Consider the following 22,942-nt stretch of genomic DNA (forward strand, 5'->3'; position numbering starts at 1 on the left):
TGGCCAAATTCCACTTAGTATGAACACAACCTTGGGTGTCCTCTGAAAAGAGAAAGCAATCCTAATGGGATTTAACCCATTTAACAAAGTATAAATAAATTAATACATTTGTACCATTTTGGTGGGGTTCCTGGGCTGACAATTCAACTACCATCCCAACTCTGCCCTTAGCCCCTTCCACCTGCTGGCTTCCTGAGTATCATAAACAAAATTATATCTTTATTTATTATCTTTATATTTTATCAAAACGTATGTTAAAATAGAAATGAACTACCAACATTCTTTGGTAAGTAAAATATATGCCACACACCACTGTGTTTGGGAGGTATTGTAGCAACACGTAGCAGATCATGTTACTCTGAAGTAAGCTTATCTGAAACATTAAACACAGTAAAATCTTTTGACTCATCCCATGTACTTGGATGGCCATATGAGTCAGTGGGAGTGGAATTAATGGTTGTTGATAGACTAGACGACCAAAAACAGCATGAATATTTTCTAAACTCCAGTATATAGTATCATCATCTCATTTTACCTCTTGATTCCTTCAAGGACAACAGTAAAGATTACATGCAAAAGTAATTTAGAGTAGCCACTAAGCAATGTCTTTTGGCAGAAGGGAGGAGATTAAACTGCCTTAAGGAAACAAATATGGCTGTAGGGAGGACATGCAGAACCCATACAATTTATTTACCTTTCTACAATATACTCCATCCAAAAAAAACTCCTTCTCTGTCCAGTCCAAGCATTTTCTATCTTTAAGTTTCCCCTTGTCCTTCTCCCCATTTTGTATGTGACTCTGATTGTGGTATTCCTGCAGTACCTGCATGAATCAAACTGCTTCTGATATTGTCTTTCCTCTTTTAGCTAAGTAGAAAAATGTTTCTACCTTTGTCTTCCTTCACTGAACGCACACACACACACACACACACACACACACACACACACACACACACACAAACACACACACACGCACCTGTAATTTGGGTGGAGTGAAGGGCGAGGCTGCCCCAGGTGCAAGGTGCTAGGGGGCATGATTGGCAGCTGCCCATGGTATAAGACTGCAGTACTGGCACTGAATCTTAAATCAATGTCACTGCTGAAGCTCGCTGTACTTTACTGTGCTTTAATAGGTAAAGCAAGATGCTTGTTACAGCTGTAGCAGGCAACTTGCTCAGTCAAACATGGGAGTGCAGAATGGCTTTTTTTTCTGGGCTCACATTTGGAAAGTATATTTTTTTTTCATTTTTTTAGCCTCATCTTTGAGTTCGGGGGGGGGGGCAATTTGGATATGTGCTCAGGGCAACAAATGTCCTAGCTACAGTTCAGCACATAGAAACACACACACACACATGCACGCGCACACACAACACGCATGCACACACACACACACATACACACCTCATGTTTCACTTCACTTGGATTATTTCATTCCTATCTGCAACTGCAGCAAGTGTTTTTACACCATGCTTTTGAAGAGGTAACTTTCTGCCACAAGCCTTAGTGATCAGAATTTATGTCTTATCACTGTATCTGTTCTTAGTGATCAGAATTTATGTTGTATTACTGTATCTGTTCTTAGTGATCAGAATTTATGTCGTATCACTGTATCTGTTCTTATTTTATTGCTTACTTGTATTTGCTTTTATAGTGGCTGAGGCTGATTATACCAAAGCCTTATTTTTAATAATGGCATTTGTTAACAAGCAATTATACATCCCACCTCAGCAGGAGAATTAAAAAAAAAACAGTTCTACTTTCAGTCTTCAAATTACACCCAGTCTTATCTGTGGCAGTAACTCCAATAACTTCCTACTGTAAGAGTATGAGCAGCTACCACTATGAGACACGGTGTGATACTGCAGTATTATCAATACTAGACTAACCATTAGTACAGTGTCTGACAACAAATGTAGTCTGCTCTATTAATAAACCCTGTAGCTACTACAGAAGCAAGACTACAATAGGAAAATGCCTTGTCCTTTGCTGTTATGTCTGTCGGGCAAATCTTGTAAGTCATATAAGGTGTAATGTCCCTATCATGGCTTAGCATGGTGTCTCCTTTAGGACCAGCACCCTATGGGCCAGACAGGACTTAGGCTATCCTTGTCAGATAGCATGGAACTCATAATATAAGGAATGTACATTATCATCCTCTTTGGCACTCCAGGTTTGCTGAATCATCTACAACTACAATGCAAGCAACCTATAGGTACATAGGCAATAACTAGACTAACTTCCCTTGCAGGACATTTTAAGCTTAGCCAGTTTCCATTTTTCTGCTAAAATTAGCCTATCCCATTTGGTTAGAGATTGGTCTTTCCCTACCCTATGGTTGATAATTATATATTACCCCATAATTAGAATGAATGGGCTCAAACCACAGATAATTTGAGCAGACCCATGCATGGGATAAAGCATTTAGGAGCTGCTTCTGTCCATTAGTAGTATGGAGGCAGACGGGTAAATTTTCTGTTTCCCATTACTATATCCAAATTGTGCTTACATGGACATGAATGAACTTTGTTTTATTTGGATGGGGAGTTTGTTTCATGGAAGCACTATCCTCTATTCCTGTCCCTCCAAAGCATTCTGTTGATGTTGCAGAGGAGGTTTATATCTCTAGAGTGAGTATTTCTGATGCCATTTGACTTGTTGATGTAGAGTAAATCTGTCAGTATTGGGTTGGAGGATGCCTTATATGCCAGACATAGGTCACCTATTAGCAGTTTCTAGGATATCATGTATAGAGACAGTGCTTTGAGTAAGCCTACATTGGACATGTTGTTTAAGCATTGTATGCATTTAGGTAGGTATCTCAGTGGGCATTCCAGTTGTTGCATGTGTTTGGACAGATACATGCCAAAGGGGGCATTATATTCAGTGACTAGACAATGGACTAATGAGGGTTGTGTAAAAGGGGACAATGACATCCATAGATCTAGACTTAATCCATTGGTTTATAATGTATGCAATATAGGAGGACTTTCTTACAAGAATACAAACATACAAATATTTAGAGCATGGACATTAATGCCCTTATACCTTACCAATATACCAAAACACTTGTTCCCATAATAAGTATCCAGGCTGTTCTTAAAAATATCTAAACTAGTACTTGCTTTAATTGAATTTGGTAGTCTGTTCCATGAATCAGCTACCCTGGCAGAGAACCAATTAGTACACTTCTCATTCCTATAGAATGTTTTACATAGGTTGTCTGATGATTCTCGAGTACTTTCTGTTAACCCGAAACATTTGCAGAAGTAGTCACTAAATGACATATATACCTGAATAAGATCTCCACTTAGATATCTGTGAGAGACACTGTACATGTTCAGATATTTTAGTCTTTCATAATAACTTAAATTTTCATATCCATGGATACCCTTGGTATATTTCTGTTGTACACTTTCCAGTTTATTCATGCTTATTTTTTTAGGGTTTCCATATTGTTATTCCATACTCAAGTTTGGGTCTAATGTAACTAACAAACAATGATTTCATTACTTTTGATTTCCTAGACTTTATAAATCTTTTTATACAATCTATAGTTCTATAATTATCATTAACCAATTAGTTTATATAATTAGAAAAACTCACATCTGAATTTACCCATATACCCAGGTCCTTAAATGAGTATATAGTTTCAATCACTGTGTGCTGTAGTAAATATTCACCTTTCAATTTATGCCTACCAAATCTCATACACTTAGTTTTTGATGTATTTATCAGCATATTATTCTCCTGTGATCAAATGGCCAATTTAATTAAGATATTTTACAGACATGCCTTATCTGTAACACATGTAATCAGTTTACCCAATTTCAGGTCATCTGCATATAGACTGTAGAACACCTCAGATGAAAAAGTTATGTCTGAAAGATACATTCTAAACAAATAAGTCCTAGAACAGAGCCCTGTGGGACATCTAGACTGTAACCAAGGATTTTGCCCGTCCAGTTGTTGTATGATACTTGCCATGTCCTATTTTTAAGCCATGCAGCTATCCATCTTATCAAGAGTACATCAATACCTAGTTGTGCTAATTTATTGATCAGTGTTTTGTGTATGACCCTGTCAAATGCTAAAGTTAAATCTATATAAATTACATCAAAGCACAATTTTTCATTCATAGCTGTTATTATATTGTTATAGAACATCATGTTACAGGTAGTAATAGATCTGTTTTCAACATATGCATGCTGATATATGGTTTCAATCCTATCCTGTTCTGACAATAACTTATCCAGTATTACCTTCTCCATTATTTTTCTACAACATGAAAGTAGATTTAAGGGTCTATATGACTCTGGGTTTGTCCTACTCCCCTTTCCTTTAAAACAGGTTTAATAAGTGCATGTCTCCAGTCTTGAGGAATCTCCCCATATTTATATGACCTAGTGAATAATAAATATAATAGTACTGCTAATAGTTCTTGCTGAAGTGTTCTCAGGTCATTGTTATTAATTCTGTCTCCTCCCTGCACTTTGTTTGGATCCAGTTTGTGCAGTTCTTTTTCAATATAATCTAATTTGATTCCAGTATCTGGGGTTACCTAGATGTCACTAGGACAACTGACTACCCCTTGTGTGGAGCCAAACTGTTTTGCATAAGATTTTGTAAATATATCTATAATCTGTTGTGTCTGGGAATACATTTTAAAATCTGCACACAGTTTATCAATTTGTGTGTCTTTACTCTTTCCATATCTTATGTATCTATAAAAAAGTTTCCAATTATGCTCAATATCTTTATATAAATTTTCTTCAAATTTTTTTGCTCTTGTCTCACACTATGCTTAATCTGTTTGTCCAGTTTGTTTACTTCAGTTTTCAAAGTTGTAGTTCAACCTCTTTTCCATTTCATGTATTTTTTGTCTCTCACCTTAATCAGATATCTTGTTCTTATGGAAATATATCTGTCTGATGTTGTATACCTACCTAGATCCTGATGTTAAACATTTTTTTGATTTTTTGCACTCAAACAATTTTTCTTTCAAAACTGTCCACATTCCATCTGCAGTTTTTCCACTTAACACCTCACTCCAGTTAGTCTTACATAGTGACTGCTTTGCTTCCATATAATCTGTAATTAACATTCTGTGCATAGTCTTAGATTTCAGTTTGGCAGAATTATCTAGCAACAAATTAACCATTATAACCCCATGATCACTGCACATCAATGGTGGTAAAACATGACTTGAAGTTACAGTAATGTCTTTGAGAACACAAACAATGTCTAGTATGTTCCATTCCCTGGTAGTTTTTTTTTTTTACAATCTGAAGCAATTTTTGTTACTGAATATACTCTGTGAATAATTTTCTTACTAACACTATATAATCAATAGTTTTTCACTCTGTTTCTGGCAAATGTAAGTCTCCAGCTAATATTATTCTTCCCTCCTGTGTTTCATGCAAGAACTGTATGAATTCCTCTAGGTCATCTGCACTTGACTTTGCTGGTCTATACACTCCAACAATTGTTACATGTTCTAAAGTTGTCTTTATTGTCACAGTTACACAGTCTATAATGTTGGTGTAGTCATTGAACATGTAATAATCATAGGGCTCATAGCTATTTTTAATTCCTATCCTAACATCTACACCTCATTTTTTTATTATACTGTCTGTTACACATTTATACCCTGACAGAACTGGTTTCCAGTCATTGTTCTTTAACCATGTTTCACAAACAATAACAACATCAATCTTGTGGGAAGGTAGTAAATTTTCCAATAACACTTTATTATTAATGCTCCTAACATTAACAACCACCAGAAATGCATCAGATGTTGCTGACTGTGGGCTGTTAAATTTTCGACATGGCAAAAATCTTGCCTAGTGTTTGTCAAATATTGCAAAATGTCTGCTGCAAAAATTCTCTTCCCTGATCTAGACAAATGCACACCATCCTGTTTGAACATGTGTGCCCAAAACAAGGCTTGGATGCTCCACAAATTTCCATTTTTTAAAACAGGGCATTTTTTCCATGTAAGTATTTACCCCCAAAATATGTTCATTCACAGTGACCTGGCTTTCCTTTCTATAGGAGAAAAATACGTCCTAACACCAGTACAAGCAATGCTGTCTAAGAGGGCTGTCAGTTCCCTACTAAAATTCAGAGAATCCTTGTGGATGACATAATTTGCACCAACATGAATGAAAACTGATCCATACTTCCTTACATTAAGGCATTTCAAGGCTTGTCTAACATCTCCTACTTCGCTCCTAGAAGCATAACACTAATCGATGTTCATTATCATCTCTGAAAATATACATATCATTTCCTGTAATAATTGAATCTCCAATTACAAGAATATTTTTGATGGCCACCTCTGAAGAATCCTAAGCATCTAATACAGTGATATCTGCTCTATCAATTGTTACGAAGGATATTCATCACTATTAGTCTTATTAATCCCACTGTTTTCATTGTGTATTAAATTCTCATCCAGCTGGCATTGTAAATCCACAGCTTGAGTCATGTAGTCAACATCTCTTTCTCTTCTTTTTTCTTACAGTAATGTTCTTCAATCCTTCCATGTTCAATTTTGATTTCTTCCTTTTCAGCTTCCCCTTGCCTTTTTTTCCTACCTTCTCTGTTGGAAAGATGATGCCTTCTTCTGTAGACTGAAGGTTTTCTGATAGAAAAACTATCGTCATTCCCTGTAACCTGTGTGTTACATGACAAAGTGGTGTCCTTTTTACTACATATTCTCTTCCCTTTACAGTCATTAATCATTTTTCTTTTTCTTCCTTGTTATTTGTTGTGAACTTCTTCCTTTCTTTGTTTTTATGTTTCCTTCTAAACAAACTGGATCCTCAGATTGCTGAGTACTTGCATCCAGAATAATGGATGAATTATGAACTGAATGGACACATGTTACTCTAAAGTTAGGTTACTGTCCACATAAGTTCCCAAATCCCAAATAACTGAGTCAGCTGTTAGGGGTGTATTGTCAATGTGGTAGTTCCTTGGGGTAATTGATTTCCCAAATGATACAAACCTGCCAAATGGGAGAAGTCCCAGCACACAACCCTGGAAGACTCCACTGGTGACTGATCTCTTTGTGGAGATAACTTCCCCTATTTTTATTTCATGCATCCTATCTGTGAGCCAATTGGCAATCCAATGAGTTACATAGGGTTTTTCCCAGTTTATTTAGCTTTTTTTACAATGCCTGAGTGGGGAATTGTGTCAAAAGCTTTGGCAATGGTCGAGATATGCGATGTGTGCTGTTTTGCCTTCATCCATTGCTTAGGACCTTTTAAAAAATCTATCAGGTTGACTAAGTATGACCTGCCATTGACGAATACAAACTGAAATGAGTCCAGTGTTTGGAGGTTTCCTATGACCTGATGGATTAGTCCCATGATAAACTTTCCATGGCTTTGCATATGAGGCTGCATATAAGACTGCTAACTAACTAGCTAAGTAACTAACCTGTGCAGATTCCTTCCTATTATGCTTGTATTTTCTGGTCCATTAACAGTTGAGACAAAGATGGCAGAGGAAAATAAGAATAATTTATAAACATGAGATTCTTCAAGACATAGCAAAACATATTAGTTGAGGTGAACATAGACCATGGTTTGAGCAGTGAAACTGATCAGGAAGATTGGTAGGTGTGGCATTTCATGAAATGTGTGAGGAAGCAAACACCAAGTACACCTGCATATGACTTTACAAGTCAGAGATGCCTCTGGTATTATGAACAGGGTTGTGAACATGATAATGAGAAAGTGGAGTACACATATGGGCATATGACCTATGCCAGTGTGCCATTCCATAGAAAACAAAGTGCCACCATTTCAGGGTTATTTCCATTACAAAAACACAATGTCTGAAAATGGTCTCTGTCAATCTGTGCATTACACTAGCTGCAAAAGGCAAACAAATTAAATAAATAAACAAATAAATAAATAAGCAATAGTATTCCAGATGCCCTATCCCAAATTAATGATGATAACACCATATCATGTTAAATTATATGAATTGTACCCACTCCAACACACACACACACACACACACACACACACACACACACACACACACACACACACACACACACACAAAACACCACTGCTAACACTGCCACCACATGCTCACATATTGATTATTAGAAATAAGGATGTACAAAATGTAGCTAAAGTACTGCTGTTCCATTAGATACAAGAGAATCTTTGAACAACCACTAACTACTTTCATCTTATCATCCTCACTTGCTTTATATGGAATGATATAGTCAGGTACTATATCTCAGTTCACTGAGTGATACTGACACCCGTTAATACTAAATTACCTAAACCTGGTGTGCCAGGAACCCCTGCTCTGCCTTCTGCCATCAGTAAAACTCCCCATTTATATCTGAAATGGTATGCCCCACACTCGGCATTCCCAGTCTATGCAGTCCAAGGTCTAATAATGGTAGTGTGCATACTATTACATATGGCATAGTGCCAGATGCTGACAGAGTTAATGTGCTCCAGTGGGGTTAGAAATAAGAGGTCTGTGCATCTGCATTAAGCATAGATTCATAGATTAGTACTAGGCTAACTGCCATTGCGAGCCATTTTAAGCCTAGCCAATTATCCCCTGTGAGATTCAAACCCTGTACTTTGTGTTTGTAAGGCAAACACCTTAACCATTAGGCCACCCTCCCAACCCCTTTATTATCACCTTCTATAGGTGAAACAAGGACAGAGAACATTACCAGAATCTTTACTTCTGTAAAGTAAGTGCAGTTTCTGAGTGCTGTGGCACATCGTCCAGGTCAGCTATCATATTACCACCATATATTTGACAGAACATGCAGAAATTAATGGTGGATTAATTGGGTCATGTGTTCTTTCTGCACAAGGTATGAAATGATTCTCCAGAAAAAATCTAGGATACCGGAAATTGTCAAGTAGTTTATTACTGCTTCAGTTTAATTTCTCCAAGACTTTTGGGTTTCTAATACCATGACAGGAATGGACCCCATTCTTAAGTCAAAGTATGATTAAAATATATGAAATTAGTATTGTTTCAGTCTTTGATGTTATTCAACTAACAATGCATAATTTCTTTCTTATCCTCAATAGTCAACTCTTAATCATTTGTATGGCTCTTTTTTGGCCTGTTTTTGTGTGTTTTGTGAACTACTACTTCCTTCTACAATGGGAGGAGGGATTCTCCACCAATCCTGGCCTAACCCCATTATAGGAATGTTTCTGTGTTTTGAGGATTCTACGCTGATATTTTTTTTCCAGTCATGTCACCAATGCACATAAAGGATTGGGCACTTTTTTTATCTTGGTAGTTGTGCACCCACCTGTCTTTTTTATTTTTAACGTACTTCTGTACATGATACATGCTGTATAAAATTATATAATACAGTCAGTATAATTGTAAAATTATATAATTCAATCAGTGTTGTCTTGGTGAAATTTTGTAAAAAACAGGATCCACCTCATAAAAGTACTTCACCATGACTTGAAGATGAATTCAGTTCCACAAATACTACTCTCTTTTGCTTGCTGATTTTCTCATCTCTCCATTCATACCCCTTTATTATCTCTTTATTTGGATTCCTTTATTACTGTCATTCTTAGACATGTTCTGTAGAATGAGGGGTGCACTGCCACATTCAGGTAGGCTATTACCATCAGATATGGAGAACTTCTGCATATAAATGGAAACATACCATTATTATCAGGCAATTTATTAGTCCAAGATCTGGGAAGATTCTAAAGAGAAAGAGAGAAACACCACCACAATCAGGTAGGTCATTGCAACTACATATGGACACGTTCTGCAGAGGGAAAAGCGATATTACCATGGTCATGTATTTCTTTGCCAACAGATAGCAACATAATATGTAAGAGACAGGGGACATTACTAAGGGGAGATTTTTGTTTCATCTTTGTATGGCCAGATCCTATGGAGAATGAAGAATGTCACCAGTATCAGATGTTTCGGCAGCAATAGATATGGATAGGCTCTGTGGAGGGAAGCAGAAACACCATCACTTTCAGGTTGGTCATTTAGAACAATTATGGGCAGGCACATACTGAGGAGAATGGGAGAAAGCCACCACAGTCAGGTAGTCATTTGTCACAAGGAACAGAAGGATTTTTGGGAAGAAGGAAGAGTGATATGCCACAAAGGTTAGGCATTTTATGATCACCTTCAGAGGTAGAATATGCTGAGTGGTAATGACATGACCAGCATTGTGTTTGCAGTAATAATCCTAAGAGTAACAATCTTGGACAAGATCTAAAGAAGAATGGAGAATAAAACACACTAAAGCCTTTTTTTTAGGCAGGATGCTTCAGGAATTTGTTTTTAGATAATTAGGTTTAGAGGATACAGTAGCCTACTAGGCCTTACAGCGGGCGATCTAATTTTTGTCAGACTGTATGGTGCAGGTTTATACAGTGCATTGCAGATGACAGCCATTTCACTGTGGTTTACTGTCACTTCCTGACAGTATAACAGAACAAGTAACCATTTAAGCACTATTCTGCCCTTGCATGATGGGCGAATGAGAATACATCTGTCAGTACTTCCAGTTCTTCTTCCTCTTCATTTGGCTGCTCCCATTAGGGGTTGCCACAGCAGATCATCTGTTACCATTTCTTCCTATCCTCTGCATCTTGCTCTGTCACACCAACCACCTGCATGTCCTCTCTCACCACATCCATAAACCTTATCTTAGGCCTTCCTCTTTTCCTGTTACCTGGTAGCTTCATCCTTAGCATCTTTTTCCCAATATACTCTGCATCCCTCCTCAACACATGTCCAAACCGACATAATCTTGCCTCTCTGGCTTTGTCTCCAAACCTTTCTACCTGGGCTGCCCCTCTGATATACTTATTTCTAATCCTATCCACCCTCATCACACCCAGTGCAAATCGTAACATCTTTAACTCTGCCACGTCCAGCTCTGACTCCTGTCTTTTTGTCAATGCCACTGTCTCCAACCCATATAACATAGCTGGTCTCACAACCCACTTGTAGACCTTCCCTTTCACTCTTACTGGTACTCATCTGTCACAAATCACTCCTGACATCTTCTCCTCCCACTCCATCCTGCCTGTGTCTCTTCTTCACCTCTCTTGCACACTCACCATTACTCTGAACTGTTCATCCCAAGTATTTAAACTCATCCACCTTCACAACCTTTACTCCCTGCATCCTCACCATTCCTCTATCCTCCCTCGCATTCACACACATATATTCTGTCTTAGACATGCTGACCTTCATTCCTCTTCTCTCTAGAGCATATCTACACCTCTCCAGGGTCTAAACCACCTGTTCCCTACTCCCAGCTCTGGTTGTTAGATATTCTACTTTGTAGGAAGGTAGATATGTGCTACACTACAGTGTGCATGAGAAAATTAAAAAGCACACTGAAATACTAGGCCATTTGGTGCAGCCATGGCATGTCATGACATACCCTGATAATTAAATTAATAAGAACAGATGCTGCACTTAATGTTAGTCAAAAGGCCAAGAATCAAAGATATAGCAAATCCAGCATACTTTGGGTTACTACTACTCTCTACATCACCAGCGTCACATGGGGGTTTTACTAGCTTCATATGGGGTTTTTCCTTATACTATTATTTAATACAGTTTAAGGGGATATATATAAATATATATATATATATATATATATATATATATATATATATATATATATATATATATATATATATATGCATATATGTATATATATATATTATATATATATATGCATATATATATATATATATATATATATATATATATATATATATATATATATATATATATATATATATATATATATATATATATATATATATATATATATATATATATAAATGCATATATATATATATATATATATATATATATATATATATACACATATATATACATGGGTCTACTTCACATGACAGAAAACTCATCTGACAAAATTTCATTTGACCGAGACCAAAATACCTAATTTCCAAAATACTGAAAACTCATTTGACTGAATCTAATTTCACTGAATTTTTAGCCATACACATGATGTGGGTTTCCCTTCACGTGTGACTTGCTTGTGATAAAAAAGAATTACTGTAATTTAAAGTGTTGACTGTCAGAATACAGATAGTCATGTAGAAAGTAGTGTTGTAGTATTTCTAAATGTGGGTATGTCTCTTTGCATTTCAATGGGAAGTATCTAAAGTAATATGGTGGCTATCTTGTGCATTCCTAGGAGTAGTGGCACCGTGTAGGGTGCTGTAAAGCAAGTAAAAGGTATATGCCTTTTTCCCCACTGTAGTGCGATCCTCCTGGAGTTAGTATATATAGTTAGGGGATGGGGGTGGGGGTGCATAGCCCTCCACCTAGTTTGGTTTTATATTGTCCTGTTTCTGTTAAGAGAGTAAGTAAGTAGTTTTTTAAGTTCTGGAAAGAGTTAGTCATTGCTGTTGTAAGTGTTCATGTCTATGGTTTAAAATTTAGTATTTTGAAATTCAGCATTGTAAGCTTTCAGTTTAATAAGATTCAGTCAAATGACTTTTCAGTATTTTGGAAATTAGGTATTTTGGTCTCGGTCAAATAAAATTCTGTCAAATCAGTTTTCTGTCATGTGACGTAGATCCATATACATATATATATATATATATATATATATATATATATATGTATATACCCAAAACAATAAAAACTCAGAACACTGGAACACTGAAACTGTGCTTCATAATATTGAAAACTGCAATTCATATGTAAATAACATCCTCTCCACCTATAACAACAGCTAACTAACAAACACACTTTCTACTACATTTCTGTAGGAGGGCAAGCCTCCTTGCACCCCCCACACCCCCTGTAAATTAAATATACCAACTCTGAGATCGCACTTGACTACAGTGGGAAAAAGTTAATTTCCTAACCACAGTATGAGGTTAGGAAATTAAGTTTTTTTCCACTGTAGTGTGATCCCGGAGTTGGTATATTTAATTTATGGGGGAGGGGGGCAGAGCCCCCCATATGGGGGGTGCAGGGGGGCTTGCCCCCTTGAAGAAATGTAGTAGAAAGTGTGTTTGTTAGTTAGGTGTTGTTGTAGGTGGAGGGGATCCTATTTACTTGTTCAATGTAGGTTTCAGTGTTATGAAGCACACTTCCAATGTTCTGAGTTTTCAATGTTTTAGGTTTTCAGTTTTTTGAATTTTCGATGTTATGGTCTCAGTGTTATGAAATTTAACATTATGAAATTTCAATGTTATGAAGTAGACCTATATATATATATATATATATATATATATATATATATATATATATATATTTATACATATATGCATATATATCACTGTACAGTCATATTTGGCAGCAATGTACTAATTCTAGCTCTCAAGAAGATCTATTTCATAAGTTACTAGGAAAGTATGAGAAGATATTTCAAAGTATTATACTTTATGTGTGTGTATACAGTATTTGTCGCTTTTGTAGCACAATGATTTTGTCAACATCTGTTTAGTCGACAGAATTTGATCTACTAAACAGATTGTCAACGGGTGTCAGCAGGCATGACAAAGTGGACAATTCCTGGGGTGGAAGAATATGCCTTTTCCTGACAATTGCTGTGCGGTCTCAGAGTTAGTAGATATAATTAGAAGGGATTGTAGCATGCTCCCTGCAAAATGTTTTCTTTTCTGGCGGAGCTATTTACTTTGTATGCAACAAGGTTGCTGCTCAACACATACTTTGGAGCATGTCAAAGTATGCAGTGTCGACCATTTTGTAGCATAGCTGATTTGCACTTAGCTGATTATTGTGCAATGCTTCTAATTCCCTTTGGTCTTACCTCAGTGAATAAGGAGTTAGTATTTATAAATAAGGGGAGATCAGGATGAAGCCCCTTTCAGATTATAATGTTTATTAAATGTGTTTAAGAAACACAAATACAATTAAATCCTAGTACAAATGCTGAAACCTTAATGCAACTGGAATATGATAAAGCTGATATAGGTTAAAGAAGTGAACCCACAGTTTAGTTAAATAACTTGGCAGGCTAGCATGTAGACAGTTAAAAAGTAAGGCATATAATAGAGGCAGTTGCACAGCTGGGCATGTTCATGGATAATCAATCTCCTAGGTAATATCATCAAACAGTGCCAAACAGGGAGACCAACTATTTATAAATTAAGCCTCTATACCCCTTCTCTGTGCTATTCATTACTCTGCCTGAAAATGATAAGTAGCAGCTGCCAACATTCCTTAATCATTTGCACAGTGCTGGTTATCAGGTGTCTAGTTAGGGATTTCTTAGCAACTAGGATTATAATATACAAGAGAATGTACTGGATCCAGATGCAAATTCATATACTGCTTAATTCCTCCTATTGAGAGGTTTCAGTATGTTGACAGATACTGGTGAATTCCCAAAACTGCTCCCAAAATTCCATAAGGAAGGAATAATCATACAGGATATGACAGCTCCAACTATATGGAGGGCCCCTGGATGAATGTTTGGATACCAGGGCATGAAAAATAGTCAATGCATACACTTCCATGCAAATGCTCTCCACTCTAGGAAGGAAGTGATTGTGGAAGGGATCTGCAGTATCTGTGAAAGCTGACTAAAGCTGTCTAGCTTGTGTCCATATCTTCCTATCCTCATAACAGTTTTTTGTAGGTTTGAAGCAAGATTATGATATGAATCAAGAAGCAGAGAGTAGAAATAAGAAAAACTAACTTTCATTCCCTTTTCTGGATCATGCTTCATGACTTCTTCTTTCAGCTTTTCCCGGTTAGGAGTTGCCACAGAAGATCACCTGTCTGCTCATGATTGGCAGTAGAGTTTTACGGTGTCGAGTTGCCAGCCCGGCACCCAACCTTCCACAGAAGGCACACACATGCATGCACTCACACCTAGGGCCAATTTAGAGTGTCCAATCCACCTACAGCATGTCTTTGGGATGTGGGAGTAAATCAGAACACCCAGAGGAAACCCACGCGACCATAGGGAGGACATGCAGACTGCGCACAGAAGGCACCCCAGCTGAGGATCAAACTGGAGAACCTCTTGCTGTGAGGTGGCAACGCTAACTGCTGCACTACCGTGGTAGCCCCTGATCATGCTTCATGACTAATATCTTAAATATATTTTTTCCTTTGTGGCCAGAACTGCTGAAGTATTAAGGGTAGAGGCCAGAAAGAATACTTATTGTAAAATAAAGATACTGTGATTTTGAGTTAGACCAAATTCCTTTGCTAGCTCTTCAAAGGATTTCAGCCCTCATTCTGAGTATAACTGATGTACAAGAAAAAGACTTCTATCATTCCATATCCTTACCGAAAAACACATTCTAGGGACCAGAAATTTAGTAGTACCAGAATACAAAAAATTGAAAGTTATAAGACATTGGCAGGGTCAAGGCTACAAAACTTTGCAAGTATTCTTTTAGAGATTATTTAAATATTGAGAGAAGCCAATTGAAGGCAAATAATAGAAATATACCATTGCTATGGCCAGTATTGACCATTTTCTGTGCTGACCTACAATTTTAAAAGATGGCAGAGGGTTAGACAAATGGGAGAGAGAGAGAGAGAGAGATAGACAAGATAGTATCAGCCATAAGGCCTATTGATGCTTGCCTATCAAATAGAGTTCAGAGAAAATTGAGCAGTCAGAGACTGTTGTGCTTGGTGAGTATTGTGGAGTCTAGAAGAACCTCTTGGAAATAGTGAAATAACTTCATTGGAAGATTATGCATAATGTAAAGCAATGTAGGATATAAAGCAGTTTTAACCATCATTAACGTTATCTCAAATGGGATAAGCCTGGAATCTGATTCTCCTAGTGTGGTCTGTAAAACATACTGCATGTGTTCCACATTTAAATGTCTTGCTTACTCAGGGCTACAAGACATGATGGTACCTTAATATCCAAAAGAAGGAGGATTTAGAATAAAATTAAGATTTTTCTAAATATTTGAACAACGTTGAAGATTAGGTGATATTAAAATTGGTTTAGAGGAGCTGACTTTGCATCCTGAAAGTCTTACCTACTGTGGAGACTTTCCCAGCACTGTAGTAAGGATGGGGCTGGGTCTCTAATGAAAACCAGGAGACCACCTGATAAGGGAGCTGTTCTGCTTTTATAAGAAGGTGATATATGTGGTATGTTCCCTGAGAAGAAATGTCATCTGAGAGTAGTAGCCAGAGGCTCTATATTTAAAACAAATAGAAGGGAGGGGAGCTAAAGGGCATCCTTGCCTGCTCCCTTTAGTGATTTAGTGATACTTAAAATCTGTGGCAGATAAGCCTCTGTTTTCATGATTGTAGATGCTTCATTATAGATTGCTTTGAGATCTGTTATGAATTCAAAGACAAGTCAAAGTCAAAGTGAACTTTATTGTCATTCAGACCACACAGCAGTGCAAATGAATGAAATTGCGTTACTTCAAACTCAATGTGCATATAACATATAGTGATATTAATACAACAATAACACCTATACTAAGGCTAATCCAACAATAGCAGCAGTAAGGCATTTATGCAGTGCAGTAACAAGTACAATGACATGCACCAAGACTATTTCACTCACATGTCTTTGTCAGTACCCAAAATATTGCATAGATAATATATTGCACATATCAAAATCAGGCAGATTTTAAATTGCATGGAATGCTAACTTGGCATATTGCACAGAATGTTAACTTGGCTTCATTAATATTGCACATAAGGCATAAGATTGTACTTCCATAGAGTTATTGCATATGTCTGTGAATTACTTCAGCATTGTAACTCCAGACCTCCATGACTAGCATGGTGTACGTTGTTACTGGAGTTCAGAAGTCTGATGGCTTGTGGAAAAAAAAGCTTCTATTAAATCTGGTGGTTTTTGCAATTTAAGCTACGGTATATCCTGCCTGTAGACAAACACGAGAACAGACCATGGGCAGGGTGAGTGCAGTCTTTGACTATTTTAATGGATCTGCTGAGGCACCGAGCAGAGTGCCAGAGTGCCAGGCAATCAATTGATTCACCTCCTTTCTGTACAATCTTTTGTCACCATTGCTAATGAGACTTATCATTGTAGTATCATCTGCAAACTTAATAATGTAATGATGGACCAGTTTCTCACTCAGATGTTAAGGGATGACCGTGTTGAAGGCCAAGCTGAAGTCAGTAAATAACATGCAGATATAGCAGTTTTTGTTCTCCAGGTGTGATAACCTGAGGGAAGTAATATTTAACTATGATACACAAAAAATACTGCCAGCTTACATTATCAAACGTTTTTTTCAGTATTAACTGCTCATATGGCCTAAGCTGACCAAGGAATCATTGTTTTTTCTATCCACTGGGCAGCTCTGATAATTGTCTGCCAGTAGTCTATTCCTTTAACAAACCTCAATTGATAAGAGTGAATGAAAGAGAGGAGTAACTGAGATACCCTAGATGTCCATATGCTAATATACAATTTATTGTCAGCATTTAGCAAAGAGCTTGGCCTAAAATTTACTGGTTCCATTGTATTTTTACCAGGGTTTAAAAGAGGAACATCTTACATTGGCAAATGGCAAATGACATATGAAACCCAAGCGTAATTAAGAATCTGTCCTTTTAAATAAATAAGATGTTTTTGCTTTGCATATTTATGTAAATAATTTCCCAGTATGCCATCATTTTAGAGGTGTGGTTATTTAACAAAACTGAGTGAACAGTGAAACTGAAAAACTCAAACAACACAATATAATCCTTGTTTTGGTGAAATCACTTGCAACTTTAATATGGAGAATTTAATTGGAAATGAAGTCAGGTGTAAAACAATGATACTGCAGAAGTAACTAACACACTTTCAAGACAAAGAAATGGCAGTCACCATTCAGTGTAAGTTAATGAGGACTGCCAGAGCAGTATAACTCATTTCTAGACAGTTATCAGGCTCCTTACACGGATGAAAGTCAACACTGTCTATTGGCAAGGCTCACAAATGTACAAGGTTGAATCATTGAGAAACCAATTAAACTCTATGGACATTCTCTGCTAAAATGAATGTTTATTTATATGTGGAACTAGGTACTACAAGCACTGCATGGTGGAAATGCCAGCAGTACCTTCTTCTACATACAGATGGGGTAGTACTGCAAATAACAGGAGTGAAGAGACAGAGGCCTAGGTGAGTGTTCACGCATGCATGCATGCATGGTTATGTGTATTGCTATCTGTCTTCTTCTCTGGGGATGGCTTGGATTGCTATACTGTTGAAAAGACAATTGAATTCCTGCCAGGCTATTGGTCTCACATGCCCATCCTTCATCTGAGATAGGGTACATTCAGATATGACCATCATGCTGTCTGTCATGCCTGCATTCACTAGTCTGCCCTGCAGATGCAACTGTTGCACTGCATGGCCTCATGGTCATGCAGCTCCTCCTTTAATTTGGACCTGGTGCTGCAGAATGTCCTGCATGCAATTTCAAATCTGACACACAGATGAAGTTACTGCATTCAGGAACTGCAGCAAGACTTAACACCCCTGTCAAGTTTTTTGGAAGCTTAGGCTATGACTGTAATAGGTAATGAGATTCAAGAACATTGACTATTATGACATCTCATCATTTTTCCTGGTATACAGTAATTCTATGTAACCAAATATTTTGGCATTGCATTCCATTGAATTGGATAAACCCTGCTCCATTGGATAATGTCATCCTAGCACATGTAGTGAGCTGCACAGTTTAATGTAGTGCATAAAGCCAGGCTTAAGTAATTAATTTCAGAGAAGATGCAGATGATGAATGATACCTTCAGCAGGTCACAGCTTTAAACCTCTGCATGAGACAACTACAGTGCCTACAATCTTGCCTTATGGAAGATTTTTGTAACAGTCTGGATATTACATGATTAGTCTTAAGTGGTACAATACCAGTACTGCAACAGATTCTAATCATGGTCACTGTTTGAAAAAACAGCAAAACATAACTGGAGTCCAGTTGCATTAGGGTTCCTATCGTGTGATCGAAAAATGTAAACGGTAAACGTGTATTGAGCGAACCCGATTGGTTAAAACATCAAAATGTCCCACACTTAACACAGAAATCATCGTAGGGAATATTTTCCCTTTACTTTAATGCAGTGTGATCTCGGAGTAGGAATATTTAAGTAGCGGGGGTGTGGGGGGTGTGGGGGGAGTAGGGGGCCTTGCCCCCCCTGCCTGCAGCGTTTAGGTAAGTATAGTTTTTTATTTTTATTTTTTTATTATATTTTCGAAATTTCAAACATCGCTCATATGGTGTCATCCATATGGTGTTCGATGTTTGAAACTTTTGAAAATATAATATGGACCCGTTGCATTATCCCAGGTGAAGAATTCAGCTAGCCAGTCAGATTCCAATACGTTTTTTAAAAGCAAACACTTTGGATAACTTAAACACTCAGTTAAAGTTGATTGGTCATTTTCTGATGCAAATATATGTAACAAATCCTTGAAGAGGGGAAGGACCATGTTATTATAAACAATACTAAATTATGCAGTTTTTGATGTAAAATGTGTATTTTTGTGAATTAGTTCGTTGATAAGGAGAGCCTACTTAAATCTGGCTTGCAGCTGTAAATCCCTAGAATGGCATCGTGAAAGATAGTCCACAATGTCTCATTATCTAAATGAATGTATACGCTACTGCATTTTCTTTCTAATTGCATTAACAGAAGTTTCTTGCTTCCTAGCAAGATAAGTTTCCAATTAGATCTTGTAAGTGGAGCACCTTACATTGAAACAGAAGATATGTGGAGATGTAGAAGTGAAAGCACAAGGTAACTAAGAAGCTGCTTTTCTAATGAAATAAGTTGTTCTTTGATTACCCACAATGCATTATGGATCTATTTAAATTATTGCTCAGTACCTACTATGACTTCATTTTGTGGGTGTGATTAAAGAGAAAAACATAAGTAAAAATGAAGCTAAAGCAATCAAGCAGCACACTATTAACTATATTTTCAACATCATTTGCAAGTTTAACATGAGGATTGTAAGTGGAGGTGAAAAAACTCTAAAACAAAGAAGCTTTAGAAAGAGACGAATACCCTTTAAGAGTATTTATAAGTAATTTATTTATTTATTAGTTTCAGCACTCAAATTTGTTTCTTTGAGCTCAGCACTTGTTCAGAACTCGTTGTAAGCACTAAATAAGCTACAAATTACTACAGCACTCAACTTTCCTCACTTGTCTAGAGGAAAGCAGTTTTTAGTATTTAATAAATAAGCACATATCCAGGTATGTCTAAGGGTCAGCTCCCGGTGTTTTCTTTTGTCTACCTAATGAATCTGGGCATCTTGGGGCAATGCAGCAATTGTCTCATATACACAGACAACCCTCTCCTCCTACCACTCAACACTACAACCTGTGAGAAATGCACTTATATAGACAAACTGGAAGGAAAGCTCTTTAGACCCAAGACTGGAATAGACAGTCAAGAGGAGAAGGTAAACACTTGCACCACACCACACTCATCACATAGTCCCTCAAAATCTACACCACCAAAACACAAACATACAAACGCAAAACACACACCTACATTCACGGAAGCTCTCAATAAAAACCTGCCCAAGCAACTGGGACCTCCAAAGCAGAAATGCAAGCAAACTCCACCCCCCCCAACACAACCCAAATGATACATAGCCCACAATCTCAGTGTGCTACTCAACCACAGCCCATAAGGCATAACAACATACCCAACACTCTAGTCATAGGTGACTCTATAGTCAGGCACACTGATGTTCCACTCACCAGGCTAAACAAGGAGAAAGTCACTGTTAGCTGCCTGTCGGGTGCCAGGATCCATCACATAATGCACGCACTCAGGTCACTCCACAACAAGTACAAATATGACTCTGTCATTGTCCATGTTGGTGTGAATGACCTGAGACGTACCTCCCTGGACTACATGAAAAGAGACATGGAGGAGCTCTCCTATCTTGTAGCCCAGGCAGGTATGACCCTAGCCCTCAGTAGCATCCTGCCATCACCCAGAATGATACCACAGTACAAGGACAAAATAATTGACTTCAACAATTGGCTAAGCTTCTGGTGTCATTCTAAGGGGATCCAGTATTTGTCTGCCTGGGATGACATGATCGACAGACCACGATGCTTTGCCAGAGATGGCCTGCACCTGTTGCCCTTGGGATTCTGGATACTGACTAAGGCTCTTGCCACCCCTATAGTGCCTTTTTTAGGTAAGGTTCAAATGACAAATTCACCACCATAACAGGTACAAGCAAGCAAAATCTGAGGATAATGCTACTCAATGCTAGAAGTCTAAACTTCAAAATGCACTCACTCGAGGCACTCCTTAAAATGGAGAACATCGACATCTGTGCAGTGACAGAGACCTGGTTCAAAGCTCCAGAAAGCACCCCTGCATTACCAGGCTATAATTCATACCACACCTTTCGGCCACCTAACCCGGACTGAAGCACTAAAGGCGAAGGAGTGTCCATATTCATTAAGGATATCCACACCTCCTGGCTAGTTGCACAGCATAAAGCATCCAAGATTATCCAAGTGCAACTAACTCTGGGCAAGATTGCAGTCCAAATTATAGCTTGCTACAGACCCCGCACCATGCCCCAGGATTCCCACTCCTCATTTCTTGATACACTGGAAAATATTAAGGTACAACCCAACACCCTAATAATGGGCAATTTCAGCTACACCACCATTAGCTGGGAAAACTATTCATGTACCAACTCTTTTGATCAACGTTTTCTGGAATTCATAAATTCCAATGCCTTAGATCAACTTATTCACACCCCCACCAGGGGCAGCAATATCCTAGACCTGGTCATTACCAACATGGGCGACCGGTGTTCCACACCAGTGGTCAATTCCTTGTTGGTCAGATCCGACTACTTGCTAATCACCCTAGATCCACATTCCGCCCCCAACCCCAATAGGGAAACCACTGTAAAAAACTTCTCTAAAGCCAACTTCACATTTCTTAAGACAGAAGTGGTAAACTTCATGACACCCATGCAGACAGACAATAGAGGTACAACTGCTGAATCCTACACAAATGCACTTTATAAGCACTTACAAGAGTGCATGGATTGTGCTATCCCTAACAGAACCAAGATGCTATCCTCCAAAAAAGGGAAGCCAATCTGGTGGTCCTCTGCCATAAACAAACTCTACAACAGAAGAAAGAAACTGTTGCAAAAAAGAGTAAAAACCCATACCTGGAGGAGCTCCCTGGTCAGCCTCAGTAAGAAGCTGAGATCCCTCATAAAATCCTCCAAAGCTAATTATGAAAACAAAATTGCCACTAACTCTAAAGACAACCACAAAGCATTCTATAGCTATGTCAAGAATCTCAATGGCAACATTCAGATCTGCTCTGAGTTACAGCACAATGGCACTAAATATACAGAACCAACTGCTAACTTTACCCCCCTCTCACCCCCTAGAGGGCCCATCTCTATACCGGAAGAATGCAAAGTTCCTGTAATCACAGCTGCACAGGTAACAAACACACTCTCCAAAGCCAAGAACACAGCATCCATGGGACCTGACAATGTCCCATGCTGTGTTCTACATGAACTACAGAATGAACTGGCACCCCACCTAAGTACCATGTTCAATCATAGCCTCACCTCAGGCTTTGTGCCCACTGAATGGTGCACCGCAATGGTTATCCCACTCCACAAAGGGGGAGCCACGATGGACCCCGGGAACTACCACCCCATTAGCCTGACAAGCCCGGTCTGCAAGACCATGGAACGTATCATCATGGATCTCATAAACAAAGACATTGGTAATCTCCAAACTCTGGACCCCACCCAGTTTGGGTTTGTAAAAGGCAGATCATGTCTCCTAAACTTGATAGACTTCGTTGAAGCAGTCACCAAAGCCATAGATGAGGGTAAGGTGGTTCACACAGCCAATCTAGATCTCGCCAAGGTTTTCAATACCAT

Source organism: Protopterus annectens, chromosome 12.part0, assembly GCF_019279795.1.
Source record: "Protopterus annectens isolate FY-2018-M chromosome 12.part0, PAN1.0, whole genome shotgun sequence".
In the NCBI taxonomy this organism is placed as follows: Eukaryota; Metazoa; Chordata; order Ceratodontiformes; family Protopteridae; genus Protopterus; species Protopterus annectens.